Consider the following 17,569-nt stretch of genomic DNA (forward strand, 5'->3'; position numbering starts at 1 on the left):
TCAGCCTTCAAGGTTTGTTCACAAAAGATGCACTGGGACTTAGCTGGGCAAAACGCTGTTCACACTAGTGCATGCAGTACTTTTTCCAGTAAGCAGGTCATGATGAAAACTACCATATCATAAGGGTAAACAGTGCTCTGTGCCAGGATCCTGCCAGCGCACACCTTGCGATCACCGTGGCTATCTGGTATGGACAACCCCTCAGTCATTTAACCCCTCCCCTTTTTTCTTTCTCTTGGGTTTTGGTGCTAATTGCCCTTTAAATCCTCTCAGGAAACGTTCTTGGATGGTGTGGAAGGAAGAAATAAGCCACATGACATTTCTGGAAGTTTCTCTGGCATTGTCTAAATAAGCCTGATCTTGGACTGACAAACTTCAGTGGTCAGTTACCTCACTGCAAGCTATCAACCCCCACCAACCCACCCTTTGCTGCAGGCACTTGTTATGTGGTTTCTACTCTCTTTTAATTAAAAGGGAGGGGGGGTTTATTTTTTAACTCTGGATTTAATGTTTATGCTGCTCAAGCCTTTATGACTGAGCAATTGGTAAATTAAATGAAAATGATTGTTATCGTAAGTTAATGAAATTAAATACACCTTTCAAATTAATTAATTAATTTTATACTTAATTAAACCAATATATATACTGCAGCCATCTCATGTCATTTGAATGTTTTATTTATGGTTGTAATGTTTTATTTATGGTTGGTTAATATTTGGCGGCACCTAAAATCCCATCACTAAATTCCAGAGTCACTTTGCACCTGCGCCACTGCCTACCCATTGTTGACGTTTACATCTCCCAGCCCTGAGTTAGTCACATTTACCAAGCATCGGTGGTGCAGACGCAGAATGACCTCGGTCTCCATTAACTAAGAGTAAGAGAAGGCTGAGGTCATTCTGTGACTGAGTCGCCACTGCCTAGTGAATGACTCCTTCAGAGCCAGGGGAGATGTAAACCTCAACAATGTGTAAGCAGTGCAAAGAATCTCAGTATTCAGTCGATCTGAATGTATGACTCTGTACGCACCTCAACCCTATACGGACATACGCATGTATGTCTGTATGAGCTGAGATGCATTACGGACTACATTTTACACAGACTCTTGTTGCCAGCTCGCTGCCGGCCAGATAATGCATACATTTCATACGCCTGTGTGCATGAGCCCTAGAATGAATGCATGCAATATTTTTACTGTATCTATCAATGAATCCTGTATGTAGCTCTAAATAAATCCTACATAATATTATAATTACAAGCTGTGTCCTTCATGGGACTTTGTTTTCGGTGCATATGACTAATTGGCAACCATTTATTGGTATCCTTTTCCTCTCCAGGTATTTTTCCCCTCAGAAGCATTCTTCAATCACAGCTTGTGTCATTCCCTACAGGCTGCGAGGAGGGAGGGAAAAAAAGCACAGCCTGACAACGTACGCATGTGAGAAATAGGGGGACAGGCAGGAAAGATGAGAGGCAGAATCGCTGTGAGGGAGAGCAGGCATGTTCGCAGCTGTGACAGAACAGGAAAGAGAAGTGCTGAAGACACCAGCTTTCAGGTAGCTACCCTGATATGTTTCCACGTTACCTGCCTCAAACTTAAAAAGGCATCATGCAGCAGCCAGAAATCAGCTAATCCTGGAACTATTGGTGAGTACAGGAATTTGTTGTTGGAAAAAGACATTTAGCTCTAGTCTGAGTTGTTTAGTTAGTTAGGAGACCATACATAACAGTGTCTGCTTCTGAAGACTTCCCAGACTCTATCCAATTGCTTTTTCTGGTCCATTGGTATATAGTGGATGCAAATCTTTAGTGGTGCATGATAAGCATTTGGTTAGGAGACAATATCTCTGTACAGTTTATGACCATAGATGGCAATGGAAAAATCCATCATAAATCTACCGTACAGTTTTGGACATCGAAAAATGTCATTGAAGTTGCTAGAAATAAATATTTATTATAGATATGTATGTATACTGTATAATTCAATACAAGAGACGTACTTGATGTTATCCATTTTATTGCATAGGATGATGATGCAATGGTACATAACAGTGTATATTTAGATTCTATAAACCTTTTTTTTTTTGGCAGATGTTTTCCACTCTTATGTTACACAATCATGATTGCCTTTTAATCGGTCTACAGCAGCCTTTTTACCATGGATTTTACCTACATCAATGTGATCAGTAGGTTCTAGAAAGTCTTAAATAAAAGCATAAACAGTGGAGTGTACTTAACATTGCCACTCTATATGACAAATGTATTGATCTTCAATGATCAATGAAAAAAATACTAATGTATAAGCAATATACACTGAAAATCAATCTGTCACTCCTTTCTTCTGTAGGAACCCCTAGCAACATCTGGAGGAACACCAGGATTCCACGTGAACCCTGGTTGAGAAAGGCTGCTCTACAGAACTGTTGCCTGTTGCCATATTAACGGTGGTTAATATGAATCATGAATAAAATCTAGGAAACAAGCGGGTCTGAATTAAAAAGGATTAAACGTGGTCTGATGTTTTAAATCGCTAGGATGAAAGCGGATTAGATGGGAGCAAGCTGCTGTGATCTGCCATCAAGGTCTGTGTATGAGTGATTGTTATTAACACCTACACGCTTGTTATGATGTCTTTGACATATTTCTTAATGCTTCCTTTATTATGGGAGTTTGACATCCCAATCTCTCCAGTTCAGATTATGGATTTTGTAATACAAAAGAAAATAAGAATCTATAGATGTATGTGTTGGTGCTTGTAGGTCGATCAGAGAAAACTAGACATATAATCAGGTATTTCTGCTCACGCTCCTATGAGTTCCTATCTTCCGCAGATGAGCCTGGGAGCTCTCTGATTAAATAATTTGTGTTGTGGATTACTATACCATGGCTTCTCATTTAACCCCCTAGTGCTTGTTTAAATACGTACAGTAGCTGTCATCTTATTTCTAATGTGGAAAACAGCAATGTATCAAACACATTTACATCAGACTTTAACATCAGAATCCACAAATATGACTGAAAACAAAGCCACAATTTTGATAATACCTCTGTATGGGCTACAACTATGTATAACCATACAGTTATATACATTTTATTTCATTGCATAAAAAAAAAAAAAAAAAAAATGCTTTTGTAAAAAAAAAAAAAAAAAAATGCTTTTGTAAAAAAAAAAAAAAAATGTAGACAGATCGACGTACAACAAGCAAATATACATCAGACTCCGAATGATCAAGTTGACTAAAGCAGTAAAATTCAAATACCGGTATGCATGTTGAAGTTATATCTGTTGCTTGTCAACAGTCTTATTCTAGATACATACTGTACATTTTATTGTACACTATGCTGAACTTACTTTTGCTGCAATTTAAGAAATCTCTTTATCGTGTAAAAAGAAATAATTTATAAGTACTTCATAGTTACCTTTTTGTGCAGCATTTCATATTTGACGTGCACAAAGTGCATTAATGATATCTTGGATTTTCTTCTAAAGCTGGCCATACACTATGGGGCAGATTCACGCACACCTGCGCAAAATTGTGCGGGCGTAACGTATCTGATTTACGTTACGCCTCCGCAACTTACACGGGCAAGTGCTGTATTCTCAAAGCACTTGCTCCGTAAGTTGCGGCGGCGTAGCGTAAATCACCCGGCGGAATTCAAATTCGGCGGGTAGGGGGCGTGTATCATTTATCATGTATCATGTATGTGCCGTCCGTGAAATATCCCAGTGTGCATTGCTCCAAATGATGTCGCAAGGACGTCATTGGTTTCGACGTGAACGTAAATGATGTCCAGCCCCATTCACGGACGACTTACGCAAACGACGTAACATTTTAAAATTTCGAATCAAACGACGGCCATACTTAACATTGGCTGCGCCTCATATAGCAGGGGCAACTTTACGCCGGGAAAAGCCTAACGTAAACGTCGTAACTTTACTGCGTCGGCCGCGCGTACGTTCGGGAATTTGCATACTCGACGCGGAATTCAACGGAAGCGCCACCTAGCGGTCAAAAAAAAATGCAGTTAAGATCCGATGGCGTAAGAGACTTGCGCCTGTCGGATCTAATGGATATCTATGCGTAACTGATTCTAAGAATCAGGCGCATAGATACGACAGCTCGGATTCTGACTTACGACGGCGTACATGGCGCTACGCCGTCGTAAGTCCTCTGAGAATCTGGGCCTATTAGTTTTTTCAGCAACATTAGTCTTATGCCGTGTACACACGATCGGAGGATCCGATGGATTTTTTCATTGGAATTCTGTTCAAGCTGTCTTGCATACACACTGTCAGACTAAATTCCTATCGTCCAAAACGTGGTGACGTAAAACACTACGACGAGCTGATAAAAATTAAGTTCAATGCTTCTGAGCATGCGTCGACTTGATTCTGAACATGCGTGGATTTTTCTCCGACGGAATTCCAAACAGATGATCGGAATTTCCCATCGGAAGAATTTAAAACATGTTCTATTTTTTTACTCTGATGGAGAATTGTCAGATGGGGCCCACACACAATCAGAATTTCCATCAGACTTTTTTCATCGGAAAATCCGATCGTGTGTACGCGGCATTATTCTAGATTTATACTGTATATTTTATTGTAAGCTGTGCTGAACTTACTGTCAAATTTTCTTGCTACAATTTAAAAAATCTCTTTATCCTGTAAAAAATAATAATATATTTATACTTGACAGGCACAAAGTGCAATAATGGCATTGTCCTTGATATTTTGTTAAAGCTTGCACTACGCTATTCGTTTTTGTTCAGTCTGCAGGCTGAATAAAAAAAATCTAACCAATTCGTTCATCCATACTATAATGTCTGCAGGGGAGGGCTGGCAGCCTTAGGCCTGGGGGGCAAGTCCAGTCAAGTGGCCCATAGAGCGTGGAAAAGTGATGGATCGAGGAAAACAGTCTAAGATTTGTTTTATGATCACAAGAGTCCGCACAGAGCCTTCCCTTACATCAGAGTACGCACAGAGGCTCCCCTTACATCAGTGTCCGCACAGAGGCCCCCCTTACATCAGAGTCCGCAAAGTCACCCTTGCATCAGAGTCCGCACAGAGCCCCCCTTGCATCAGAGTCTGCACAGAGGCCCCCCTTACATCAGAGTCCACACAGAGGCCCTCCTTACATCAGAGTCCGCACAGAGGCCCCCCTTACATCAGAGTCCGCACAGCGCCTCCCCTTACATCAGAGTCCGCACAGCGCCTCCCCTTACATCAGAGTCCGCACAGCGCCTCCCCTTACATCAGAGTCCGCACAGCGCCTCCCCTTACATCAGAGTCCGCACAGCACCTCCCCTTACATCAGAGTCCGCACAGAGCCTCCCCTTACATCATAGTCTGCACAGAGGAAAGAGAAATTACCGCTCAAGGTGGGTCTGCTGGACAATCGGTAGCTGCTTAGGAGGCCAGGAGTGTCGGAAATGCACGAGGCAAAATGTAGAAGTTGAAAGGATGGACAGCCGCACCTCCAAAAAAAACCTTAGGTGGTAATTTTCATGGCCATGACTAAGCACTGCTCGCAGTGCGAAACGCGTAGGCTGTATTCCACCCTTTGCTGTCATTTGTATTGCATTTTCCACCTATTTTTTAAATAAAGACAACCTAAGGTTTTTTTTTGGAGGTGCGGCTGTCCATCCTTTCAACTTCTACATAGTCCGCACAGAGCCTCCCATATACATCAGAGTCCGCACAGACCCCATACACATCAGAGTCCGCACAGACCCCATATACATCAGGTCTGATGTAAGGGGTGTTCTGGGAAACTTGATTTAAGGGTGCATGCGGTGGACTAGTGTGTAAAGAGGTTCTCTGCTCACCAAAGCCTACCCCCCCTTCCCTTTAACAAAGTCCACAGAGCACCCCTTTTTATACACTGGGAGGCAAGAGAGACTAGAGAGGGTGAGCTTACCAGGATGGAGACTGAGGCAGGCTGTCTGATGCTTTTTTGGGTTCAAACTTCCTGATGTCTGTGCAGAGAGAGAAGGGCATGTCAGCGCTGGTGTGCGCTGAGGCTGAGCTATGTGTGAGACGAGACATAGCTCAGCTCTGCAGCCATCTACCTTGGAGCTGACACAGGCACGGCTGCACAGTGGGAGGTGAGCAGCGGCCGTGACCTGTGTTAACAGAGCTCCAGCAGGCATATTCCTGCTCTGCAAAAACAGTATTTGGTAGTGGCGGCCGGTGGCTGTGCATAGCGTCACCAGCCCGGGGGGCGGGGGGGGATATTTACACCCTGAATGTCTGGATGGAGGAACCCCCTTCAGGGCTATTGTATTCTGACAACTGCTGACGGTTGATTGGATGCAGCCGTTGCTCGGCCAACAATTTTGGGCTTGGCTCCTTCAAAATTTCCAACAAAGTTTTAAACCTGATGAATGATGTTTTGGGGCAGCACCAAGGACATAACTTGCCTCCAATGAGGTTTGTTCCATGTTCTGCAGGCTGCTGCTTACTGCTGTAGAAATCGTCTCTCCACTAACAATGGATATGGGTTGAATTTGGGTGGAGATTGTCCACATGTAAGTGTAAGTCTGATGTTAGAGGAGAAGTGTAGAAATCCCAAAAAAATAAACATATATACTCATCACTGCAGCATCATTCCGATGCTGCAAGTTGTTTGCCGCCGGCTCTAAGGCTGAGCGATCACATCGCCACTGAAGGTTCAGTTCTTGGTTGGCTCTGTGCACAGAGCAGTGACTTCAGTATGCTCTGCCCCTCCAGTGCTCACTGAATTGCTGGGCTGTGTAGGGGGCAGGAGCGGCTGGTTCAGGCTCTCACGGCATGCTGGGAGGTTAAGCCAGCTGCTGATCTGGCATCTGGGTGGACCCTGACATTACTGTCAGGATCTCTCCTGAATCTGTAATGTTTTAGCCTGCTGTTGGCTGATTCTGAACTAAGTGCACTTTCTATTTTATTTATGCATTCAAACTATTGTTCCATCATTTCAATAAATAAAGTATATGGCATATGAACAAATCTCCAAATAATGTATTTATAAAAATGTTCAGAGCTATTCATCATGTGAAATCACACATTGTGCAAGAGCTCTAACTGCAGCTCCCTGCCCCCTCCTCTGTGCTCCTCATAGATGAAGAAGGATTTTTTAAATTCAGCATTTTTGAAGGGATGTAAAAAAAGCAATAACTGCAGATAAACAAGTACACCTTGTGTAGGAGGAGTTTTATATCTGTTTATCATCTGAGGCTATTCAGTTTACTGGGTATATGTGAGGGTTTATAACCATTTTAAAGTGGATGTAAAGGCTGATTTCTTTAATTAAAATATTAAACACGGCATGCTTACCTGCTCTATGCAATGCTATTGTACAAAGTGGCCCCTTTCTTCCTGTTCTGGGGCCCCCCCGCCAGGGCTGTCCACTTCTCCTCTGAGTGCACCCATAGTAATCCACTTGCTATGGGGGCACTTATGTAGGTGCATGCCCAATAGACACACACAGCGTGGCTCGGTACCTCTCAATCCTCACAGGGTTTGATTGACAGCAGGTGGGAGCTATTGGTTCCCGCTGCTGCCTCTGAGCATACAGGAAGAAAGATCAATGCAGCTACAGATGAGCACATTACTGGATCGAAAGAGGTGGTAAGTGTTCCGGGGCAGGCAGGGGCTGGGGGGAAGCTGATAAGCAGAGAATACATTAAGGTAAAAATCCTTATGTCTTTAGAACCACTATAATAACATTGTTTTGCCCCCATTCTTACTGAGTGAATGAATGTGCAGTTTAAAAAAATGAATAGCATTGAAAACGTTTCAGAAATACAAAGTGTATGTCAAGCCAAAAACATGTTTACTAATCTTGGTCTGAGTAGGAAAATTTTGAACACCCGAGTTGTTACCACTACCTGGGGCTCCGAAATAATAGATTTACTCCCTCTCCTGTCCTGCTTCCTTAGACAACTGTCAACTTCAGATGCCAACTATTTTGTCAGACATAAAGTGAGGGAAAATCTGCAACAGGGACACAGACAAAAATAAAAAGCTGATAGGTGTTCTAGCCCTCCTCTACTAAAACATGTTTATTTTATTCTGCACTGCTGTTGTAGAGTTCCCCTTCATGTCCTGTCTGGTAAAAGTTGTCAGCAGATCATGAAGTGAGGGTAAATAATTATAATCGAGCCCCGGGAATCAGTAAAAACTGACAGGAGTTATAACCCCATTCTATCCAATACTAAAAATGTTTTGGATGGACAAGTTTTAGTTTACATAGGTAAATTGCTATATGGATGTAAGGCCTCATACACACAGGCAGTTTGGCCTGCCAGTGTCCCATTCTGGCATTTTCAAGCTTCTGGGGGGCACAGGTGCAGATGAGATGCTGTATGGGGAATTTGGCATTCAGGGTATGCGTCCCTACACTTGAGTACCCCTTTGTACAGCGTCCAGCCTCTGTGTAACTGGTTTCTAAAACAGAAATAGAAAGCACCTGAAGTCAAGTTTACGAAAATCCATTTAATATACAGTGGAACCTCGAATTACAAGCATAATCCGTTTCCAGGAGAATGCTCGTAATCCAAAGTACTCACGTATCAAAGCGAGTTTCCCCATTTTTTGTACAAATTCCAGATGCGTTTAGAAGAGTTTTAATTTTTTTTTGCCAGTAAGCTCCAATCAGGAACACCAACCAGAAGGTTTTCTTTTCCTACTTATAAACATTGAACTCAAAACTCCTGTATAAGCAATGTTTTTTAAATCAGTTGTTCTGACTTCAAGGTCATAAACTTTATTTCCAGCTTCATATTGGGCTTACATGACCTAATGTTCTATTTATCCCTTGCATCAATTCAGACAGCTTAACTCAATGAATAACACAGGCCGCGTACACACGATCAGTCCATCCGATGAGAACGGTCCTAAGGATCAACTTTACCTACAAATCTTAGTACTCAATTATTTTATGTACATTTAGGAAAGTATCCAGGCCTTTCTTAACCACTTAAGGACTGCCTCATGTACATATACGTCAGCAGAATGGCACAGGCAGGCACATCAACGTATATATACGTGCCCTGCTTGACGTGGGTCGGGGGTCCGATCGGGACCCCCCCCGTACATGCGGCGGTCCCCGTGGCTTCAGGAGCGATCCGGGACGACGGCGCGGCTATTCGTTTATAGCCGCTCCGTCGCGATCGCTCCCCAGAGCTGAAGAACGGGGAGAGCCGTGTGTAAACACGGCTTCCCCGTGCTTCACTGTGTCGGCGCATCGAACGCGTCATTCCCTTTATAGGGAAGACACGATCGATGACGTCATTCCTACAGCCACACCCCCCTACACTAGTAAACACACACAAAGTAAACCCTAACTCCTACAGCGCCCCCTGTGGTTAACTCCCAAACTGCAACTGTCATTTTCACAATAAAGAATGCAATTTAAATGCATTTTTTGCTGTGAAAATGACAATTGTCCCAAAAATGTGTCAAAATTGTCCGAAGTGTCCGCCATAATGTCGCAGTCACGAAAAAAACCGCTGATCGCCGCCATTAGTAGTAAAAAAAAAAAAAAAAAAAAATGCAAAAAAAAACTATCCCCTATTTTGTAAACACTATAAATTTTGCGCAAACCAACCGATAAACGATTATTGCGATTTTTTTTACCAAAAATAGGTAGAAGAATACGTATCGGCCTAAACTGAGGGAAAAAAATGTTATATATGTTTTTGGGGGATATTTATTATAGCAAAAAGTAAAAAATATAGCATTTTTTTCAAAATTGTCACTCTATTTTTGTTTATAGCGCAAAAAATAAAAACCGCAGAGGTTATCAAATACCACCAAAAGAAAGCTCTATTTGTGGGGAAAAAAAGACGCCAATTTTGTTTGGGAGCCACGTCGCACGACCGCGCAATTGTCTGTTAAAGCGACGCAGTCCCGAACTGTAAAAACCCCTTGGGTCTTTAGGCAGCATTTTGGTCCGGGGCTTAAGTGGTTAAAGCAATCTACTGAGCTGGCCAGAACCACCTCTGGAGGGAGTCTGTTCCACATTTTCACAGCTCTTACTGTGAAGAAACCTTTCCGTATTTGGAGGTGAAATCTCTTTTCCTCTAGACGTAAAGAGTGCCCCCTTGTCCTCAGTGTTGACCGTAAAGTGAATAACTCAACACCAAGTCCACTGTATGGACCTCTTATATATTTGTACATGTTGATCATAACCCCCCTAATTCTCCTCTTCTCAAGAGTGAATAAATTCAGTTCCTCTAATCTTTCCTCATAGCTGAGCTCCTCCATGCCTCTTATCAGTTTGGTTGCCCTTCTCTGCACTTTCTCCAGTTCTCCGATATCCTTTTTGAGACCTGTTGCCTAAAACTTAACTGCATATTCCAGATGAGGTCTTACTAATGATTTGTACAGGGGCAAAATTATATCTCTGTCTCTGGAGCCCATACCTCTCTTAATACAGGAAAGGACTTTGCTCGCTTTGGAAACCGCAGCTTGGCATTGCATGTTATTATTGAGCTTATGATCTACCAAGACCCCCAGATCCTTCTCCACTACAGATCCCCCCAGTTGTACTCCCCCTAGCATGTATGATGCATGCATATTCTTATTCCCTAAGTGCATAACTTTACATTTATCAACATTAAACCTCATCTGCCATTCAGTCGCCCAATAAGACAGAGCATTGAGGTCGGCTTGTAAATTGGCGACATCCTGCAAGGACGTTATTCCACTGCATAGCTTGGTGTCATCTGCAAAGACAGAAATGTTACTTTTGATCTCAGACCCAATATCATTTATAAATATATTGAAAAGTAAGGGCCCCAGCACTGAACCTTGGGGTACTCCACTGAGTCTGCAACATGGAGTCCTCACACAAAAACCTTTGAGGAGACAGCCATAAGCTGTCCTTAACCCCTTCCATACAGGGCATTTTCACCCCCTTCCTGCCCAGACCAATTTTTCGTTTTCAGCGCTGTTGCACTTTGAATGACAATTGCGTGGTCATGCAACACTGTACCCAAACTAAATCTTTGTTTTTTCCCCCCCACAAATAGAGCTTTCGTTTTGGTGGTATTTGATCATGTGTGCGGTTTTTATTTTTTGTGCTATAAACAAAAGAAGAGCGACAATTTAAAAAAAAACACAATATTTTTTACTTTTTTACTTAATAAATATCACATTTTTTAAAAAAAAAAACATATTTTTTCCTCAGTTTAGGCCGATACGTATTCTTCTACATATTTTTGGTAAAAAAAAAAATCACAATAATCTTATATTGATTGGTTTATATTGAAAAGTTATAGCGTCTACAAAATAGGTGATAGATTTATGGCATTTTTTACTAGTATTGTCGGCGATTTGCGATTTTTTACTGTGACCGTGACATTGCGGCGAACACATCGGACACTTTTGACACGTTTTTGGGACCATTCACATTTATACAGCGATTAATGCTATAAATATGCATTGATTACTGTGTAAATGTGACTGGCAGGGAAGGGGTTAACCACACCTAAGGTGTGTTCTAACTGTAGGGGGGAGGGGACTCTCAAGGGGAGGAGACCGATGTGTGTTCCTCTGTACTGGGAACACACATTGGTCTCCTCACCGCTGACAGGAGGTGGATCTGTGTGTTGACACACACAGATCCACACTCCTGCCGTGATTACCGGCAATCGCGGGCACCCGGCGGTAATCGCCGCCGCGGGGCACCCGCGCCGGGTCACGAGCGCTTCCGTTGGCGCGCACGTGCACCCTAGATCGCCGGGAACACAGGACGTCATATGACGTGCACCCGGATCGGCGAGGGGTTCCTGCCGCCGTCATTTCCCTATGGCGCGGCATGGAAGTGGTTAAGAACAGCAGGTGACACGGCTCTGGTCCTACAGTCAGCTGGGTTGAGTTCAGTAGGAACACATAAAATTGTTTTGTTTGGTTGTATATGTAACCAAGTACTACCTTACTGTCTGTATAGAAGGTGAAAGAATCAATTCTAGTGTCCATTTCACGTCGTATGACTTCAGCAATTTCTACGGCTAGCGCGGTGCACAAAGTTCAAGTCTTGGTATGGTATGTGCAGGTTTGGGAGTGAGTTTTGCCTAGGACAAAACTACAGTGTGATTCTCCATTCATTTCAGAGGTCTTCAAATAGGCTACTGTAGCAATAGCTTCAACTGATGCATCGGAGAAAATATGAATCTCTCTCCGGTTAGCATTTGAAGTGGAACCTGAAACATAGCAATGGGAGATCTGAAGTTTTTCTAGTGACTTAGAGTGTTTTCACCTTTCATACTTGTGTTGATTCTCACTAGGCAAGGGAATATCCCAGTCTAACTTCTCAGTAGATAACTGTCTAAGCAAAATCTTATCTTGAATGGTAACTAGAGCAAGGAAAATCAGTGGGTCATAGATGCTATTCACCACCAACAGGACTCCTCTCTTAGTGGAGGGTTTGTCACAAGTTGACACTTGGAAAATTTGAATGTGTCTTGTTTGATGTTCCACAACAAACCCAGACTTCGCTAGGCACATCTGTACCTGAATCAAGGTTTTTCAGACTAGTGGCATAGTCCTCAGAGTGAAAGGCATTCATAAGTTCCTGGCTGTTGTATATAATCTTGTGCAGTCTAAGGTTTGCTACAGACAGCATCTCCTTTGTTCTGGTGAGAAGATCAATTGCTTCTTTAGCGGTTGGAAAAGACTTGAGTGCATTGTCAACGTAGAAGTTTCTTTCAACAAATTGACGAGCATCAGATCCATATTCTTCTTCTCCAGTCTGAGTTGTTCTCCTTAGCCCATAAGTTGCCACTGCTGGGGAAGGACTGTTACCGAAAACATGTACCTTCATTCGATAATCTATAACTTCCTTGTTGATGTCATTGTCTTTGTGCCATAGAAACCTGAGGTAGTTTCTGTTGTCTTCTCTGGCGATAAAACAGTGAAACATCTGTTGAATGTCGGCCATTACTGCTACAGGCTCTTGTCTGAGGCGAATCAAGACTACTATTAGACTGTTGTTCAAGTTGGGCCCCATAGGGAGCATGTTAAGAGAAACACCTTCATGCTAAGCACTGGGATCAAAGACAACTTTTATTTGGTCTGGTTTGCGTGGATGATGCACGCCAAAGGATGGAAGGCACCAGCATGCTCCTCCCTCCTTTATTGGGAGTGCAGGCTCTGCATGATCTCTGTCAAATATATTTTGCATAAAGTCCACAAAGTGGATTTTCATTTCTGGTTTCCTGCTTAGGTTTCGCTTTAAGGAGGAGACTCTACTGTTGGCCTGCTGCAAGTTGTTGGGCAATCTCTCTCTTGGGAGACGAAAAGGTAGTGGTGCTACCCAGTTATTGGAGTCGTCTTGAAAGAACTCATTGTCCATTACTTTGATGAATTTTTTTGTCTTCCATTGAAGGAGCCAGTATGTCATCTTCACTGGTTGCATTAAACACTGTAGAGCCAAAGTCGTCATTGTAGCAGGAGAAAGGGCTTGTGTTACCTAAGATACCACGTTGCCATTCGTGGCTGGCTATCTTCTCTTTCACCCAGTAGTGATGTGGGCAAGTAAGTGTTGGTAGATTTCTTCATTTTGCCTTTACAGACATTGCCTATGATGACCCAACCTAGATCCATGCGCTGGGCAAATGGAGCATCTGGGGGTCCACTGACTTGTCTGTGTACCTTGTGAACTCTTCCTAACAGAAGAAGGATCTGAGCATCTTTGTCAAGCGGCGGTATCTCATTCGCTATTACCTTCAGGTGAGGGTGATGGAAAGCAGCAGCTGGAGTAGGGATTTCTTCCCTGTTAGCAGGTATTTGATTGCACTCAACAAGCGTAGATAGGGGTAATTGCAAGTTACCTTTTGAGAGAAGATACCATGAGCCCTTCTTCCAGAAACCTCTATAGTTCCACTACAGGTACCCAAGATGTAAGGATGAGCTTCGCCTTTTATTTCAAATAGATTAAACAGTTCTGATTTTGCAAATTATCTATTGCTCTGATCGTCTAAGATAGCATACGCCATTAGAGTCTTTTCTGGTTGATCCTTGTGGTATATGTTCACCAAGCATATTTTAGCACAGGACTTATCACAGTTGTCTTCTCCACAAACTTCAGTGCAGGATGAAGAAATTATGGTAGAATTAGGCACTTGGTCTGTATTCTCCTCGCCATGCCTTAACCTGGGAGGAGAGTTAACAGGTTGTGCAGAGCTGGGATTAAGCAAATGGAGGGCTTGCACATGTTCTTCAGAGCCACACTCTATGCACTTGATGGACACATTACAGTCCCTTGCAAAATGTTTTGTAGAAGCACAGCACCTGAAACATATCCTAAATATCTTTTAAAAGCTCCTTACACTCTTCAAGAGGCTTTTTCCTAAAACCGGTACATTTATTGAGGGGGTGTGGCTTCTTGTGTATGGGTCACTCTGTGTTAGGGTTTTCAATCTTTCTACTTTGTTCGTGGCCACAACTGGGGTAGGAGTGGGAAGGATGTCAGTCTTTTACACAGATACTGGGCCTCTACGGTTTCATTAGTTGCCCTGAAGACTGGTACTCTTAGGAAAGGGTGAGAAGAGACTATACTCACCGTAGGAAAAACTTGGATCGTTCTTGGTCTCTGCGATTTTCCTGATGAATTCGCAGAAGAAAGAGAATGGAAGGAAGGAAACCTTGTTCTCTTTTTTGTATGATGACCCTAGTGCAGACCATTTGTAACAATACGCCAAATTAGTTTCAGGTTTATGGATCGCAACTGCGGAGACTTCTCAGGTTCAAACCCAGGTTTCACTCTTAACTCAGTTAAGAGTTTGGGTTCTATCATCACAGCCTCAGTAAAGTAAATAGTGCTTATTCCAGCATAAGCAACATTAAAGTGAATCTTGGTATTTATGGTATAAGGATAAGTATAGCTGCAGTACTGGGACTACACACTAGGGGTTAGTAATGAACATTAACATGAGAGCTGGTATATGTAGCAATGAACATTAACATGAGAGCTGGTATCTGTAGCAGTGAACATTAACATGAGAGCTGGTATCTGTAGCAATTGTTAGCAATAGTAGTGAACATAACTTGGAAGCAAAGTAACAAGTATGGAGATCAGCGTTTAGCATTTGGTTTCTATAGCAGAGTATTTGCGGTTGCAGAGAGCTGGGCATGGATGAACGTCCTGGGAGCCTGGACCTGGTTGATGAGAGCGTTAGCTGCAAACAAGGAGTCCTGGTGATCCAGTTCAGGAAGCTGGAGCTTGGTTCAGGTGAGCCTGGAAGCCCAGCTGACAGTGGCGTTCTGTCAACAATAGAGGAACACCTTCCTGTCAGTGCTGGGAGTTGACTGGGGAAGAAGCAACTATAGTTGTACTTAGTGCAAAGTTATTGGTGTGACGTTACACCATTTCAGTCCAGGTTTTGGGTCTGCCTTGGCTAGCTGAAGCTCAAGGAGAAGGTCACTCAGTCTCTGGAACTCCTTGTTGTCCTTACCAGATATCTTTGGGAAAGTTTCCAGACGCATGAACAAAGCATTTTCTATAGATTCTGGACTGCCATAACTTTGCTCTAGTCCAGGGATAAGCAATTAGCGGACCTCCAGATGTTGCCAAACTACAAGTCCCATGAGGCATAGCGAGACTCTGACAGCATCAAGCATGACACCCAGAGGCAGAGGCATGATGGGACTTGTAGTTTGGCAACAGCTGGAGGTCCGCTAATTGCTTATCCCCGCTCTAGTCGATCCCATGCAGCAGTGAGGCCTGCTGTAGGATTGTCCATGAAAACTGATCTTAATGGTTTAACACATGAAGCAGATAGAGGACCACGCCATCTGATCAGCAGATCCAGTTCTTCAGCAGCTGTAATTCCAAGATCACTGATTGCAGTTCTGAAAGCACATTTCCAACTTCTGTAGTTCTCAGGTTGGTCATCAAAACTTGTAAGACCAGTCTTTGTGAGCTCTCCGCGAAGTATGTACCTCACAAACTCTGCTGTCTTCGTTGTCTCTGCCTTAATGCGAGATGCTGTTGGCTGAATGGTGTTGATTGTGCTAGCTTTGACATTGTTGTTGAAGGACACAGTGAAATATGGTGCAGCAGATGCTTTCAGGTGAGTTGCTTGCTTGAAGTCAGTTGTTCCAATGGTACGTTGATTCAAGGCTGTACCGATGACCAGAAATTGATGACTTGCTTGATGTTTGCTCTGATGCTCTGTAACGTATGAAGGAAGGCTAGCTAGGCAGGTAGGAAATGCACTCGAGTGATTTTGTGTGCGGGAAGTTGCTGGAACCTCTTTAACTTGAAGCTGTGAAGGAGTCTCTATGTTGTCAGGAGCATTGGAGACGATGGAGCAGTGGCAGCTGGTGCTCAAAATGTTTGGGGGGGCGCAAACAAATGAAAAAAAAAACACAATTGCAGCCTCACTGTGCCCATTAAAGGCAGCTACTGTGCCCATCGAAGGCAGCCATTGTGCCCATCAAATGCAGCCACTGTGCCATGCCATCAATTGTCACCACTGTGCCATCAATTGTTGCCACTGTGCCATGCCAAATGCAGCCACTGTGCCATGCCATCAACTGTCGCCACTGTGCCATCAATTGTCACCACTGTGCCATCAATTGTCACCACTGTGCCATGCCAAACGCAGCCACTGTGCCATGCCAAACGCAGCCACTGTGCCATGCCATCAATTGTTACCACTGTGCCCACATCAATTGTGCCACTGTGCCCACATCAATTGTGCCCACTGTGCCCACATCAATTGTAGCCACTGTGCCCACATCAATTGTAGCCACTGTGCCCACATTAATTGTCCCCACTGTGCCCACATCAATTGTCCCCACATCAATTGTAGCCACTGTTCCCACATCAATTGTAGCCACTGTGCCCTGTAAAATGCTGCCAGTCAGATCCCCCCCCCCCCCCCGCCCGGCACTTACCTTTCTGGGGTTAGCCATCCTCCTTCCACGGTCCCTCGATGTCTTCTGCCGCCCTTGATGATGCTTCAGCCAATCAGGTTACCGATAACCATAATTGGTGAACCTGATTGGCTGAGACGGCCGTCAGTCTTATCCAAGGCCCCCGTACGTTCCGAGGATAAGACATCCGGGAGCCGAAGGGCTGTACTCGGAAAGCCTATCAGAGCTGCTGGCTCTGATAGGCACTTCCGCACAGCCAACCAGCTGCCGTTATTCAGTTAGCCGGCGCCCTATGTCCGGCCATCTGAATAGACCAGCGGCAGCTGGCCACAATAAGCTGCAGAACGACATTCTAAAAGCCTTAAAGGGCCCGTTTTTTCTTTTTTCTGACTACAGGAGGGGCGCCCCCTATGGACGGGCCGCCACTGCGATGAAGTGTACACTGCAGTAGCTTAGGACATAGCCTTTAGTGTGTTTGAGGGGGTCTTCCATATCTGCTATGTTTAGGTTGATGCTGTCTTTCTCACTTGCACCTTCGTCTGCACTGATAGCTTGCTCTAGGACCCTTAGCTTTGCCATAGCTGCATCATGTTTACACTGTTGGTTGAAGGTTTCTATTGTTGCTCGTTGATGCGCTGTCTGAGCTTCCAACTCTGCTCTTTGACATGCTGTCTGAGCTTCCAACTCTGCTCTTTTTTCTGC

General features: G+C 43.7%; 1 protein-coding gene across 2 annotated transcripts in view; it reads left to right on the plus strand.

Annotated features, from left to right (window-relative positions):
- The first annotated feature begins 1,399 nt into the window (after positions 1–1,399).
- The window catches only part of KLHDC8A (kelch domain containing 8A), a 149,366-nt gene continuing 133,196 nt past the window's right edge, over positions 1,400–17,569 (plus strand). Inside the window, exons 1-2 of one of the 2 annotated variants that reach the window (XM_040337553.1) lie at positions 1,400–1,647; positions 2,348–2,582. The gene's annotated coding sequence lies outside the window, so the exon portion shown is untranslated. The remainder of the gene's footprint in view (positions 1,648–2,347; positions 2,583–17,569) is intronic. The other variant, XM_040337554.1, reaches the window with a different exon arrangement.

The sequence above is a fragment of the Rana temporaria genome, chromosome 2 (assembly GCF_905171775.1).
Source record: "Rana temporaria chromosome 2, aRanTem1.1, whole genome shotgun sequence".
NCBI lineage: Eukaryota > Metazoa > Chordata > Amphibia > Anura > Ranidae > Rana > Rana temporaria.